This window comes from Gorilla gorilla, chromosome 5 (assembly GCF_029281585.2).
Source record: "Gorilla gorilla gorilla isolate KB3781 chromosome 5, NHGRI_mGorGor1-v2.1_pri, whole genome shotgun sequence".
Taxonomy (NCBI): domain Eukaryota; kingdom Metazoa; phylum Chordata; class Mammalia; order Primates; family Hominidae; genus Gorilla; species Gorilla gorilla.
Window position 1 is genome coordinate 75,680,067 of NC_073229.2, and position 16,382 is coordinate 75,696,448.

Consider the following 16,382-nt stretch of genomic DNA (forward strand, 5'->3'; position numbering starts at 1 on the left):
GTAGCAAAGAAAACAAAACACTACAAAACGAAACAAAACAAAATTAAACAACAGAAAGAGACTAGTTAGTGCTTGACATATGAAACAAAAATAAAAAATTTCCACCTGCGATTTTTACCACATTTAAACTATAGGGACCAAAAAGAAAGTTCCCCTTGGCCCTCTGATGATTCATTGAAAAATCAACTCAAAAAAGGCATATTAATTGGAGAAAAGGCATTCAAATTCATTTAATGTATATACATAGAAGTCTTCAGAATGAAGACCCAAACATACAGGGAAAATTGTCCATTTTTATGCTTAGGTTCAACAAAATACGGACATCCATGTAGAAATATAATTGAACAAAATGTGTATGATCTAATGCTAATATGCTGAGTGGGGAAACCCAGCAAGGCCTGTCTGTCCAGATTGTTCTTGGCCTCTCTGAACACGCACTTTTTCCTCTGAGTGTAGATCTGAACCTCTCTTGAGTGGGAGGGTCTTATGACCTACAGTCAAACAAGGTAGGTGAGATAAATTTTTTTTTTTTTTTTTTTTTTTTTTTTTTTTGAGACGGAGTCTCGCTCTGTCGCCCAGGCTGGAGTGCAGTGGTGCAATCTCGGCTCACTGCAAGCTCCGCCTCCCGGGTTCACGCCATTCTCCTGCCTCAGCCTCCCGAGTAGCTGGGACTACAGGCGCCCGCCACTGCACCCGGCTAATTTTTTGTATTTTTAGTAGAGATGGGGTTTCACCGTGGTCTCGATCTCCTGACCTTGTGATCCGCCCACCTCGGCCTCCCAAAGTGCTGGGATTACAGGCGTGAGCCACCGCGCCCGGCCTGAGATAAATTTTTATGACCAGTTTTTACACAGCAAGGTAGAGGGAAAGTTAGAAAAATATTTTTAGGTTTTCTGGCTGGCTTTGGGGAAAAGGGATTCTGTTTTCTGTAACCCACCTTGGGGAAGAAGGATTCTAATTTCCATGTCTAGCTTTGGGGGAGAATGGGACTTAGAGATAGGAGGGCAGGGGAAGGTCAGGGAAAAAATTTTTCTTTGAGGCTGATTCTGAGGCCTTCATTTTGGGGTATTACTTTCTGAGTCCCAAGATTATCCAATCTGAAACTTCTCCAAGAAATTTACAGTCCAGAAATTGAGTTGGTGGACCATCTTATAAGCAGCTGAACCAATCTTTTCAATCCCATGAATAGGCCAGTCCAATTAAACAGTTAACATCTGTGTTTCATTTCAGGCAGTGATGTTGTAGATGGCCATCCACCAAAGTAAGGCCTCTATATGATCTGAGCAACCAGATGTTTATTAAGAGATGTTTCTATGGAAATCAAAGAAAAACAAATGTTAGTGGTTAGAACAAACTATAAACTCATTTTTTTTGAGTCCAGATGGCAGCCAATCATGAAGGTTTTTAGATGTTGGGCTTGAAGCATCTTCAGGAAGTGAGAGCAGATAGTGGCAACCTGACACATTTTTCCTGGTTTGTAGTTTGCCTCAGGTGTTCCAGTGAGCTTTCTGAGCAGTCTATTTATCAACAGGCACAGAGTCTGTTCATATATTAAGTTGCTGTGATGATTTTTTTCCAAGTTTGTATCAAATTTTCTGGCTTCAGCTTCCAGGGCTTCAGGAAAAAGTGTTTTTAATTTTAGTGATTCCAAGTGATTCCAAAAACACTTCAGGAAAAAGTGTTTTTAATTTTAGTGATTTCCAGAAAAATGGAAAGAAATTTGGAAATATTAGTAATATTAGTTTAAATACTTGTAGACATGAAAGAATTCAAGGTCCACTCCAGATTTGTAGGGAAATAATAAATATTAAAAAGCAATGGACAAAGCTAGAGTCTAATAACAGCTGTACTATAGTTTTCTGCTGAAAACATAAATTTTCTCTCTCTAGTCCCCCATTTCTACCAAAGACAAATAGTAGGACTAATTTATTTGGAAAATAAGTTTTAGTCATATATTTGGCTTGATTATATATGTGATGTTCACTGAGAATAGTGATTAGACAATATAGGCTCTTTTTAAGTTGGCTTTACTAGAACTTTTTCAAAAGAAATCTCAGATTAGTCTTTTACAGGCCTCAAGGCTAAAAAGGCAAGCCAAGGATTTGCCAGACTGTACCTATAATACTGATATAAATTGGCTGAATTCCTCTCTCTCAAGGTGCCAAAATAACTTCAGCCTGTCAGAAAGTGACATTCCTTACTTACCTTGTAAAGAAACCAGGTAGACAAGGTACCAGAACAGTCTTTCCAAGGAGCTTTTTATTGACCCTATAAAGTCAACATCAATTTCTCAAAGCAGTCTGAGCATATCTGAAAATATGCCATTTTAGTTATGACTGGTGAAATAACCAGTGTCTCCATTTGTATCTTGTTATAAAACAGATAGTTATTGATAATAATTATTGATAATTATTGCCATAATTTTTATTTTTTTGAGATGGAGTCTCATTCTTGTTGTCCAGGCTGGAGTACAATGGCTCAATCTTGGCTCACTGCAACCTTCACCTCCTGAGGTGATTCTCCTGCCTCAGCATCCTGAGTAGCTGGGATTATAGGCACCTGCCACCATGCCCAGCTAATTTTTGTACTTTTTTAGTAGAGATGGGGTTTCACCATGTTGACCAGGCTGGTCTTGATCTCCTGACCTTAGATGACCCACTCGCCATGGCCTCCCAAAGTGCTGGGATTACAGGCGTGAGCCACTGTGCCTAGCCAACAAATTAAGCATATTTACAAATAGTTTCCAAATTCTGGAGAAATAAGGTAGAGAGAAAGATAAATCCTTCAGATTTTGCTTATAAAAGTATACTTTACCCAATTGGTTGTAAGCTATAAACAGTTCAAAAGGAAAAAAGAAAGTTTTCTTGACTGTGTTAAACAAAGCATGAAAAGAATCAGCAATGTTTCAAACAAAAAGCTCACAGAAAATTATTTCAGTCCTCTATCAGTTCAGTCCCAGGTAATTAACTCTTGTCAGCTTGATGTTGGGTTAGCAATCCTCGTGAATGCATCAGCTTTTCAACTAGAATCCTGGAAGTTTTTTGCTAGTCCAATGGTATGATCTCCAAGATTGATCAGAAAGCTCTATTTAAGAGTACTCCTAAGAGTCCTTTTCATGAATTGCCTTAAAAAAAGAAGCAAGTTTTGGTCTGTATCTGATTATAAACTACTTTTTGAGGAGAATTCAAATAAAACAATAATTGTCTGTGGATGACAGAAGTCTTAGAATAACTGTAGTTAAAAACGCATTTGACAAGAAAATTTGGTTATTTTTGTGGCATACAACAATTTAATATAATAATTATTATTGATAACATATTAAGGCATATTATCAGAATTTTAAGAATCACATACAATTTTAGAATACATATTAAGAACATATTTATACAAATATAACCTCCCCAAAAGTTAGACACTATTTCTTATTTGACATTCCTATATGATTTTTAACATATCAAATCTTGTATTATCTCCTGGACTTCCAGGGGCCCTAATATCCAGAAAATTAGCTTGAGGTCAAAAAGACTATTTAGAAATTGAAATTTTGATTTTACCAATTCAAATATCAAAGGTTTAAGACAGTTGCTCAATATAGAATCACAGGTCACTCTATAAAATAATGCATTCGTTTAACCATAGCAGTAACTCAAAGATTTCAGAAAACAACAATCTTTAATCTTTGATAGAAGACTCAGTTTCCTAAACAATCACAAGACCTAATAAAGATACCATGAGGCAAACACTGAATCGATCTCTCTTTCTTGCCCCTTTTTTTGTAGTTTACTCAAAAGGTAAATAAATATCTTTTAATACCTCTTATTAATACTACCAAAAAATCTTGTTCAAAAAAGAAAAAGTTTACCTTTGTATCAGCGTATTATTGTTAAGCTAATTTTAACAAAATCTTATAAACAAATCCATCTAATCCCAATCAGCTTTGACCACATAAAATAAGATTTTTATAAGCCTTTTATAACCTCTTATAATTTTTCTCACTTTTAATTTCCTGAACTTTTAATATATATTTAGTTTTATTTTTCTATTTTTATTTAATTTAAAACAATTAAAACATTTTTTAATTAGATAAAATTATTTTTCTTTTAACAAAAACTATATTCTTATGTCTTCTTATAACTTTTTACTTTACCAAAAACACATCCAACTTTTAAAATACACTTACATGTAGAATTATTTCTCTCTTATCAAGTAGGTTTAATTACATATATGAATTACAGTGTTAACTCTTGGTAACCCTTATTTTCATTGAAAAATCTAGGAAGTAAGCAGTTTTAATTATATGTATCAGATACATAACCCAGGAGAAAGGACAATGCTCAGGGGATCTAATTTATCCCAGCATGGCAAGAAGCACAGCCAGACCAGAGGACAGGCTGGGTGTTGTCCCTAGGACTCACCATGACCCGTGGTTGAAATCCAAAAATACAAGTTCACAGATTTAAAAAAAACTATGTAATTTATTATTTATATATATAATAGAAGCAACAGTTTTATTACTGTAAAATATCTAGTAGAGATAGCATAAACCTGTCTAACCAATAGATTCAAGCAAAAATGTCTATATTAGATTTTTTTTTTTTTTTTTGAGACGGGAGTCTCGCTCTGTCACCCAGGCTGGAGTGCGGTGGCGCAATCTCCGCTCACTGCAAACTTGGCCTCCTGGGTTCACGCCATTCTCCTGCCTCAGCCTCCCAAGTAGCTGGGACTACAGGTGCCTGCTACCACACCTGGCTAATTTTTTGTATTTTCTTTCTTAGTAGAGATGGGATTTCACTGTGTTAGCCAGGATGGTCTTGATCTCCTGCCCTTGTGATCCACCCGCCTTTGCCTCCCAAAGTGCTAGGATTACAGGCATGCGCCACCGTGCCCGGCCTAGATTCTTAAGATGCTTTTGTTTTACCAACAAATTAAAAACTATCTTTATTTACCAAAGATTAGTAAAGTCACATGAACTAGAAAAAGTAACTAATACTTTTACTTAGTTTATGATAACTTGTTTATTTATAAGTCAATTTAATATCACATAGACAGTATATAGACAGACATATACCCATGTACACACAGATATAGACAAACATAAATAAAGATATTATAGTTCTGCTTTTAAAATTTCAGCCAAGAGACAGGTAAAACTCACCAGTTTAAAAGGACAGTGGGATTAAACGGTGCCTCTGTAAATCAACAAGTTATGGCTGAAGACCGTAACAAGTTTAGAGTAAAGGGGCAGTCAATTTACATCTCAAGGCAAAGAGAGAGAATTTGAGCTTTTTCAAGAAAGTGTTTAGTTGTGTTAGTTCGAGGAAGATTAAAAATGAATGCCAAAGTAACACAAAATCATAGGAATTTACCAGAGGATTGCATAAAGAGACCAATTTCATTTAGATAGGTAGCTTTTAATTTAATATTTTTCAACTAAACCACTGAACTCAGGACTGAGCCCATTAAGAAACAGGGCAAACAAAGTATTTGCAGTTTTTAGGACCTAATAATTTAAATATGTGAAAAGTAGGCATAATTGGAAGGCAGAAAATCTAAACTTTAAACATCAAGAATTTCAGTTTTACATTGAATCCCAGAACCCCTCAAAGAGGGATTGTGCCACGTGACCCAGCTGTACAAGGCTTTCACAGTGTACTTGGCTACAAAGACATTTCTCTTAAGTGTTTAAATTGCATCCTTTCTAAGTGTGCAAAGATAAGAGTAACCCCAGTAGTAGAAACTATTGACTATAAACAACTGCAGCTCTTACCAGTGACCTGCCAGCCACCACACACACAAAGGTCAAGGTTTATTTTTTTTCACAGAACAAAGTAATTTTCTGATACTCTCCATAGTAAAAGAGATCAGATAATGCAGTGCAAAAGAGCAGAGTTTCAGACCTGACAGACTGTCTATGACTTCTAAAACTCTATAAGGAAAGTAGAAGAGCCCTTGAAAGGGGCTGGGTGGTGCTTTTTTCTGAGCTCCTTAAGGAGTCTGAGTCATTAGAATTCTTCTCTGGATCTTTTCATTTGTACCAAAGGTGGCAAAGAGAAAGGAGGAGTAAGGAGGAGGAAGAACAATTTTTAAGAAAGGAAGCAAACAGAGGGACCAAGCACATAATTAAGAAAAAAAAAAAAAGATTTTAGTCCACTGAAAATAAAATTTCCAAAAACAGAATTCAAGGAGAAAGAACAGAAAGGCCTTGCACGTATATATGTATGTGTATATATGTATATATTTATGTATTATGTATGTATATTTATGTGTGCATATACATTATGTGTATTTGTATATATATGTTGAATGTTAGGTTTTCATTCAATTAACTTTTAATTGTAGAGCTCTTAAAAAATCCTTTTAAGTCTCTTATTGTCAGATTTTATACAGGACAAACTACTGACATTTCTGGCTTATGAACTTTTTTTTTTTTAAACCAAAGGTACCTTTTAAAGTCAAGCCTTAACTATCCAGAATCATCCTAAAGACAGCTCAAAGATAGGAAACTTTCTCTAGAATACTTTTTAGGGTCTCAGCTTCTCAGCTGCCTTTCTACACAAAAAAGACCAAAAAACCTTGTGTGCCTTCCACAGATAGAAAAAGACATAAAATCAAAAGCTGTCCATGGATGGGAAAAGGATCAATAACAAATAGGTACCCTGAAAAGTTAAAAGCCACACAAATATCAAAAATCAAGAGGGCATGGTTTCCTGAACAGGAATTGAACCCAGGCCATGGCAGTGAAACCACAGAATTTTAACTATTATGTCACAAAGTGGAGTGGCCTTTATTGTTACTCCCACGGGGAAACTAAAGCAGGTGGTTTGAGAATACAAAGGATTTTAACTTTGTTTTAGTTCAGATTTTTGCTCTTTAATTTAGTCAAGAGAATTTCAAAGGCTAGCCATTGTACTATTATGTGCCTTTCTTCTAATTTAATCTTCCCATCACTTGTTTAGAATAAGTTATCTCTAAAATTCTTCTTCTTCTTCTTTTTTAATTCAGGAAGCTTTCTAATTTAAAGGATCCATCTTTTGTCCACTGATTAATTAGAATTTCCAACAGTGCGCTTATTCCAATAATGACTCAATCCAATAGCCTCTTCAGTGAAGAAGCAATTTCAAAGATTCCCCCAAATAGGCTAAGATAGACTAACTCTCCTAAGAGCTTGACACACTTGGAACAAAAAGTCTCGGTTTCTGGGCCATTCTCAGACTGGCCACCTAACATGACCTGAAAATGACACTGCTTGGATGGCAAGATCAAGAGAGAGTGCTCCCACAAGGTCACAAGTCAAGCTCTCAAAAATGTAAAATACAATGAGAGAGAGCCTCATTTGGTACCTCTCTTTATGACAGAACAACACAGAAAAACAAATACAATGAGTATTTCTGGGAGGAAAAGGATCAAACAATACAAATATTAACGTTGCAAAGAACCAAAAGGTACATCAGAATCGCTACACCAACTAGTTACACAAATTTTTTTCTCTCATTAATCAAAATTTTGCAGAGGAAAGGTGATTTTCACCATCCTCTCAGCTGGATTACATAGAGAGGGTGAGAGCCTGTCTGGTAAGAAATTCCTACCCTTATGCTAACTTACTGGGTCCTGGATTCTCTTCACTGAGGCTTCCGGAAGAGCAGAGCTTTGATCATCTTGTTCACAGTGTCAAACAGTTGGGGCAAAGGGAAAATTTCCCCTTCACCCTCTGAAGATTCACTGAAAACTGAACTCCCCAAAAGGCAGAGACTCCAATTAATCTCCTTCTTTATAACATGTACCGTAGCTTGATAGCCTTTTTGTGAGTTGATTTTTCAGTGAACCTTCAGAGGACAAAGGGGAAATATTCCCTAGGCCCCCAAAAACATTATCAGTGTTTTTTTAAAAAGTGGTAAAATAAAACTATGTGGAAAGCTCCAACAAACTAGTAAGAATAGATTTTGAGATATAATTACTTGAGGTACGATTTTGGAAAGTGAGGAAGAGGACTGGTTATTTATATTTCCTAGCTTTACAAAAAAAAAATTGCTCTGAATTTTATAATGAATTGCTTCCCTATGCTTCCTTGTCTTCTGTCATTGATTTAAGAGTTTAAGATATTTGTGGACAGATTTATCTTTTGAATTTTTCAGACTTCACATGGTGTGTTACAATTTCTTTCAATTTCTTTGTTAATTAATGCCACATTTACCCTAAAATATAGTCCATCTTTTCTTTTTTAAAGGAAAAATTACAGATCTATTAGAGTATAATACAATAAATTCCTTTTACAATACAGACCATGTTCTTCTTGGTGAATTGCAAATTTGATTTTTTATGTTAATGTCCCCCCCAACCAAACAGGCAAGATTTAAGCATCGTTATTCCATTATTGACTTATCATACTCTGTCACCTCGTAGAAACCTGTCTTCACAGCAGTGTGAACTTGTTTACAATTTTGACAATGTAGACAAGAATTAATTGACCTTAAATTTGTAAGCAGAACTTAATTATAGCAAAACTAAATTTGCATTCCCCAGTTTTTCATGTTTGTATTAAATTGTGCCTTAAATATTATGGGGAGAGCTGGGGTTATTAGTAATGATCTTTTGATCTTTTGATTGATCAGATAACAATTGTTTTTGTGCAAGAAGGACAGAGTTCTGATTCTCCTTTTTTTTCACTTGTACCATGGCTTAATAGCTGTTTTTGATTAGCTGCAAGCATACTTCCCACATAAGATAGTAAGTATATTTTTAGATGTGATGATGGTGGTGATGATATGGTTTTTTTTTCTTGGCACTTTAGAATATGTTTTATTGAAGGAAGTTAATGAAATCATACTTTTGTACATGCTTAACTAATTATTACCTAAGCTAGGGTAGTAACAATTTTCTAAAGTCTTACAATACTACAATAACACAATAAACTAGCATTTTTTGAATGCTTGACGTGTGCCAGGTACTTTCCCCAGGACTTTACATGTATGATCACATTTAATTCACACAATAACCCTTTTAGGTAAATACTATTATTCTTATCTGCATTTTTAAAATGAGGAAACACAGGTAGAGACAGATCAATTTCCCTGATGTCACACGGTAAGTGGCAATAATTAGAATTCAAAATCCAGTTTGACACCAGAAAGCAAATATACATTATATGATAGAAAGTTAAAGATTTGCTAACTGCCTGGTGTGGTGGCTCACACCTATAATCCTAGCACTTTGGGAGGCCGAGGCAGGCAGATTGCTTGAGGCCAGGAGTTCAAGACTGGCCTGAGCAACATAGGGAAACCCCATCTCTACTATTTTTTATTTTATTTTATTTTTCTTTTTTTGCTAAGAGCTTAGTGGAAAATTAACTTACTTCAAATAAAAATCTGTGATAATATCATTAAGAAATTTTCCTTCATTTAGGCGGTGTAGGTCCTCTTTAGTAACAGATATCTCCCTTAGCTGGAGGTGGTAAATATACTATCAAATATTTTTATAGGATTAATGGAAATGGCCTGGCTCTCTCATTGATTTCTCATTATCAAAACACTGGATTCTCATTTGTTTCAAAGTGGTATTTTAGATTCAAAGTACACATTTCAAATTTTTGTTTTGTTTATGCCTTCCTTTGATGCTTCCTTCACAGGCAACACATCTGCTACTGGCTTATTCAAAGAGAATTTTCCCAGAAAAATTAAAAATATTCTTCATTATACTAATGTTAGTAATACTTTCAAATACTATATTTGCTAGAGGGTTAAAGCTAGTTTGAAAAATTAAAATAATATTTTGTTCTTCCTGAATTATTAACCTATTTATTTCTTTGCAATTATTCTAAACTCTATCTATGCCTATTCATTTGCAGACTTAGTCCCAGCCTTTGAAAAACTGCTGGTACCATCTGCAGAAACACTACCGGTAATTTTCAGACATTACATCATTCACATTTAGTTTGGCCAGAGGCATTTAAAGTAATATCTTCAGGATCATTTTTTGGTTCTTCTAGCTGTATCCTGATAAAGTCTAAACAAAAAAAAAATTATAGACTCTATAATAGAAGAATGTTCCTACTAGTGTACTTCCGCAGTTTAAAATGACACCTTCAAAGGAACTTCTGGATCAACTAAAATTTCTGGAGAAATCACTTTATGACCTTTTAGAGGTGTGTTGGCAATAGAATTGGCAGACTGGTCATGTGATTCTTGATTTCCTGCGAAATGTAACCGTCTTTAACTCTGAATCTGTGGGAATGCTTTATGCTCTACTTTGCAGGTGTCTTTAGTTAGTACTGCTTCTACTTTTCCAGAGAATGGTGCTAGGGAAGAGCATGCTAAATTATCTGAGTTAGGAGATATCCTTTCTCTGTTAGTCCTGTTACTATTGTTATCCTCATCGTGGTCATTGTTATCATCATCATCATCATCACTGAACACACTGGTTGCATTATTTCAGTCCAACAGACTTTTCAAACAGGAGACAAAGGAGACACAGGAGAAGTAGACTAATGTGTACTACAGCGACGTTTCTGTTCCACTTTCCTCTTAATTTCAGGGTCCAGTTTGTGATTCAGACTTTTGTTTTCGTTATTATGCATTGAACACCTTGAGGCCAGTTTAATCTTAAAGGGTTAATTTCAATTGTTTAGACATGAGATGGTTATTCTTTTCTTTGGGCTGCTGTTTTTACTATTCTTATCTGTGCCTTAGCATGATAAAAACACCTACTATGAAGCTTCCAGAAAGTAATTATGCATTTTGTGCATTTTCACTTAGTTTCTAATTGTTGCTCAACATGTTAAATCCAATTTTGTGGCTTTCCGAAGTTTAAAACGTCCAGCCTTGCTTCTTTTTACACTTCAAGACAAAATCACCAGAATCACTAACAATTCTGGATCTACAAGTTAATGTTCAGAGACGTCATTTCCCCAGCGTCTTCCTCGCGCCGCAGGCAGCCATCTTCCGTACTCCCCCGCAGCCTCGAGTTCTTAATCTGTGGCCCACATGGCCAGTGGCTCCCCAGGATGCGGGGCCACTCCGCAGGAGGGAGGCTGCCACAGCCTTGTGGGCTTCAGGCAGGTGCTCCCACATCCAAACATCCTACACCAAGGCAGGACCGAAGCCCCCGGGCTTGTCCGTGTCCGTGGTTCTGGGGAGCAGAGAATGGCGGACTGAGGCGCTCCTCAGGGCCCTGCAGGGCGCGAACAGTGACAGCAACTGCTCCTCGCAGGACCGGTTCCACTCTGCCCCTGACACCCCATCCACTCCTTACTGCGGAGAAGGTTCCCCTAGCCACGGGAATCTTCACTGTGAATTGTGAATCTTTTATGAGAATAGAGAATATAAGGTTTGCCTATTCTATTACAGAGAATATAATATTTATGAAAAGCATATTTTAAAATAAAAATAAAGCTACTTTAAAGTAGCAATGTGGTTTTATTAAATATAAATTAGGTATGATTGCCTATAACCATATGTCACTTAATTTTTAGATACAAATGTAATATATCTATCATATACTATCCTTTTTTGTGTACCCTTAATTAACTGCAGTTTTCAAAATTAGATACCCTTGTCTAACAAAAGAAGTTTTATATTTGGAAGACATTTTTGCAATTATAATGTTAAGACCATTAGGATTTCAACAATACAACATGTAAAACTAAAATAGGTATACATTCAATCAAAACTGGAAAAGAACTATTCCCCCAACTCTAATAGTTAATATGTACGAGTAATGGAATTGTACTTTGTTTATTCACTTTTTGAAATTTGATGTGCTGTCATCTTATTGTTTTGTGAATAGGAATAACAACAACAATATTAATAAATCATGTAATTTTGGACAATGTGGAGAGATAAAATAGGTAGAGTCAATAGCACAGTTTAAAATATTCCCAAATTCATCTACCTCAAAACAAAAACTGGATGTACAGTTTGAAAGTGTTTTAATCAATGCAATAATGCAGGAAACAGAAATGAATGGTATAATTATCGAAAAGGTAAATCCTTATTTTAAATGTTTCAAAAGGTCTAGCCAATACGACAAAGCTGGAAACTCACTTTTGAAAAAGATAAAATCTGTTTTAAAGTATTTTTGTACTTCATCTGGATAATAAGTATATGAAAATTAAATGAAAGATCATTGGAATCCAGAATAAATTGCTAATCCCCAAAAAACGAAATCTAAGAGCTTTCATATACATTCTTGCAGTAACCAACTAGAAAACCAAATGGAAGATCCTACTAACAGAATGGAATAAAAAATTAGCAATAAATGTCTAGGACAAATACAAAACTATAAAACCTTATGTGTAGAGAGAAATAAGATGAGCAAATGAACAGATATGAGTATGTTCTTTAATGAAAATGCAAATATTGCAAATATTTCAAAACTCCCTAAATTAATGTATAAACTTAGAACTTAACAAAATAATGTTGAAGGTTATCAGAAAGATTATGTGACCCAGAAAAAAAAAAATGGTCAAGAACAGTTTGAATACAAAAATAATGAGAAAAAATGTTAACTACCAGATATTAAAATATAAGATTAAGAGTAAATTAATTAAATAACCTAGTAGATTCTCAATTTCCTATCACTGGAAGTATTCAACTGAAAGATGTAATAGAAAGGGTATAATGGAATCTTCTTACTGGCCATAAGCTGTCCTGCATAATTTCCAAGGTTCCTGAAACTCTCAACTTCTGCCTTTATGTGTTAACAAAGGTGATACGTCAGATATCCTCTGCAAAACATATTGTTTTACAGTGAGATCTTCACATTTTGCCTCAAATCATAATAGGTAGACACCTGCTAAGGCTGCCAGCCTGTAACTAGGGCACCCCAGCATAGCACATGTTGCAACCTACACATCCCCAGAGGGTGTGTAGCCTTCAGTTTATCCCCTAGATATATCTGGGGATACAAGCCAGTACCCAGAGCCTTGGGTCCAGATGCCTTCTAGTATTTTGCATCTAGGGGCTACAAAACCTCACTTCCCCTAACTTGCCAAGTAAACTACACTTCATTCCAGGTCTGGAAACTGCTTTCTCCCAAGACAGTCAGGGTTTCTCCATTTATGTGATTGCAAGGTATCCTCCAGCCATCATCTTAAAAGAGACAGTGCTCCATAATCATAATAGAATTTCAGGTTCCCAACTTTACTGTGACAAACAGGAAACTTTCCTCACTGAAGAAAATAAAACTAACATAAAGTTAATCTCTGTAGGATTTTCATTCTCATTTTCTACCAAATCTCACCCATTTCAGGGGACCTTTTTATAATTCTCCTACATCAGATCTGCTGAATCGAACTTTCGAGGAGTTCAGGAATAGCTATTTCTTTTAGCAAGCTCTCCATGAAACACTTAGATATTAAAGTTTGAGAATCACTGCCCGAGGCTTTAATCACTTTACCATTGTCTCTTTTCCCATTTCATCAACTTAAAACAATATTACATTATCACAATTATGCTTTCTATTTCTGTGGCTTCAGCAAGAATTTCTTATGCAATTTGAAAGAAGAGGAAGAATAGACAAGCAGCAGAAATCATGGCGTGGTGGTGGGATAGCTATCAGAAACAGCAACAGCAAATTATAGACTTTTTTGCAAAAAAGGAAGGTTAGCAACAAGGAGAAGGAAAGGTGTAGATTCATAAACTGCAGAGTAGAGGCAAACTACCGTCTTGTCAATAGTCCCTTCACCCCTGCAAGCACATACACAGAAGAAAACCTTTGCATATCTTGCTCCTACTTCCGTGCATGCTCTCTTTATTAATTCATTAGAAGGTTATGCCAGGCACTGTGTCAGGTTCTGCATATTCAACGGTGAACAAAACAGATATGATCACTATCATGATGGAACTCACTATCTGGTAAGAGAGATAAGCACTAATCAAGCAAAACTCAAAACTGTAAAAGTGCAATAAGTTCTAAAAGATATGCATGAGTGATGAGAGAGAATAATGGGAAGGTGAAAGAGAAGGCCTCAATGAAAAAGCAACACTTAAACACTTGCTAGATTAGCATGAACTAGGTAGAGAGTAAGGAGAGAGGAGCTCAGGGTGCTGGGGAAAATAGCTGTAGGAACAACAGAAAGCAAGTGCAAAGGCTGTGAGGTGGAAACAAGATTAGTGCCTTACCGTCTGAGAGACACAGTAGTTATAGGAAATGAACAAGGAGAAGGATGAAAAGATACTATGTTGAATATTCAGAGATCAACTCACACAGAACCTTAAGAACATTGTCAAGATTTTGGGCTTTAAGTGTCATGGGAAGTCAATAAAAGGTTTTAAGCCAAGACGGTTAATCTCTTTCTTTTTAAAAAAAAATCACTGTGGGTACTATGTGGAAAATGGATGGAGGTAGTCAAGAAAGGAAATAAAGTGAGTATTCTAGGCAAGGGATTCTGTAGTTTATATGAAAGTGTTTGCTTGTGTGAGAAGCTCAGTAGAAAGAGGACACCAGTTACTAAATGAAAATAATAGGGGTAGAGCAGGTTTGTAGGATGAAACTCAGAAATTTAACCTTGGACACATTATATTTGAGATTCTTTTGACAAATATGGAAAATATAGGTAGCATAATATAGGTATCAAGAGCAAAGAACTGTGGACTGATCTGGAGATATGAATTTGAGTTACTTGCCTAAGAGTGCTACTGAAAGCCACAGGATTATGTGAGATTATCAAAAGGCGGTGTGCTCCTAAAGAAAAGGAAAGCTAAGATGAATCCTTGATAATTCTAACATTAGAAGTTTATGGAAAAAAAGCCACTTCTATGTAACTAATCCCAAGAAACTTAACATCAGTGAGCTATGCCAAGAATTCAATCAACAGATGAGATGACTGAGATTTACCATTGTAGGACAAACTGTAAACCGTCTAGTGTTGTGTTCCATCGTGTCAACAGATATATTTATATCTCTTTGTGCATCATAGCCCAATAAATGCAGTTCAAGGAGGAGTTGCCAGTTATTGACTGATTATTATAGCTCAGAGATTGTAAAATAATCTATGTACTTTGTATGTATTAGGAGATACTGGGCTTTGGAGAACAGTGGCTAAGGATAGGGTCCAAAGCTTTTTGAAAGATCTACAACCTTGGTGCCAGGCAACACTGTCAGTAACACTCCAACAGAAAGAAACAAGGTCAGCAGGTGTGTCACACTCAGTATCTCTCCATTCAGCTTGTAGAAGATTGATTGCTTCTATCTCCCACTTTGAACTAAATAAGATTCCAGGCCTCTTTGCCAATTCTCGGATGCGGGCACCTTGAGAAGAAGATGCTAGGTTTTGTCTAATAGGGCAGAAGGGTGCTCAAGTGAAATATGATCATAAGTGTATCCAAAGCTGATAGAATGGATCATATGGGTTAAATATATAACTAGTATATTAAATTAGCTTACTCAGTAGGATACAATCTAAAAATACTTCTTTGTTCTTACTGCTATCTTTCCAGTCTGCTCTATTGTATCTCACATCTCTTTGGTGGGTTGCAATGGGGCATGCTCCTATTTCACAAACAGTAGAACAAGAGTGTCTCCTAATAACAAGAGCTGGGCTCTGGAGCATGGGCAAATATAAGGAGCATGGGCAAAACCATCTTAATAGGTGAGGCCATAGCGTCAGGAAGAAGCTGTATGGGGTCACGCCTTCTAGGCTAAAAAATCCCTTCAAATAAATCCTCTTTCTTGTCAGAGTAACTCATGGATGCTCTCTTGTGTGTGGCCTTTTATGTCTCAAGTAGCTTTGGCTAGTTAGCAAGTCATTCCATTTAAAATGTTTGGGATCTTGTCATCTGTTGTGTTCAGCATTGAGTTTCCATCCAGAACTCCTAGACAACAAGATGGTAGCCCATTAAATAAACCCTTGGTTGTAGAAGATACTATCTCCATCTTCCAAAGGAGAAAACTGAGGTTCAGAGAGAGTAAGTGACTTTCTGCAGGTACAGGTGTAACAAATGACAGTGAAAGATTTTCACCATGTTCTGTTGAACCTCTAAATTGTTTCAGTTGCACTGCAGTAATCTGTGTTTAAGAAATCAAGCCAGATAGACTATCATTTAGAAACTACCCACCTAACTAATTAATTAGTTAATTTGCATGTAACAGATTAAAGCAGTGATTTTTTTCAACCAGGGATATAGATCGGAATCACTTTTCAAAACTCCAATTTTGGAATTCTGATTCAAAAGTTTGAGACAAGGTTTGTTAATCTTTATATTAGTTTTTAATGAGGGAAACTCCTGGGTTAAACTTTCAACTTTTCTTTAGTTATGTTATTTGAGGTTGTCTTGTCTACTCAAGTTTTTATTGAATATGCATATTTAAAAATCTGCAAACTTAGGAGTGGAAGTAGATTAAAGGATATTTGTTTAAGGTAAAATGGGAGCAGGAAATTATATTGTTGG

At 35.8% G+C, this 16,382-nt stretch overlaps 1 long non-coding RNA gene across 1 annotated transcript in view; it reads right to left on the bottom strand.

The window, feature by feature from the left end:
* Positions 1-201: 201 nt before the first annotated feature.
* The window catches only part of LOC129534575 (uncharacterized), a 43,293-nt gene continuing 27,112 nt past the window's right edge, over positions 202-16,382 (bottom strand). The window contains exon 2 of the long non-coding RNA XR_008681215.1: positions 202-1,311. This is a non-coding gene — a long non-coding RNA (uncharacterized lncRNA). The remainder of the gene's footprint in view (positions 1,312-16,382) is intronic.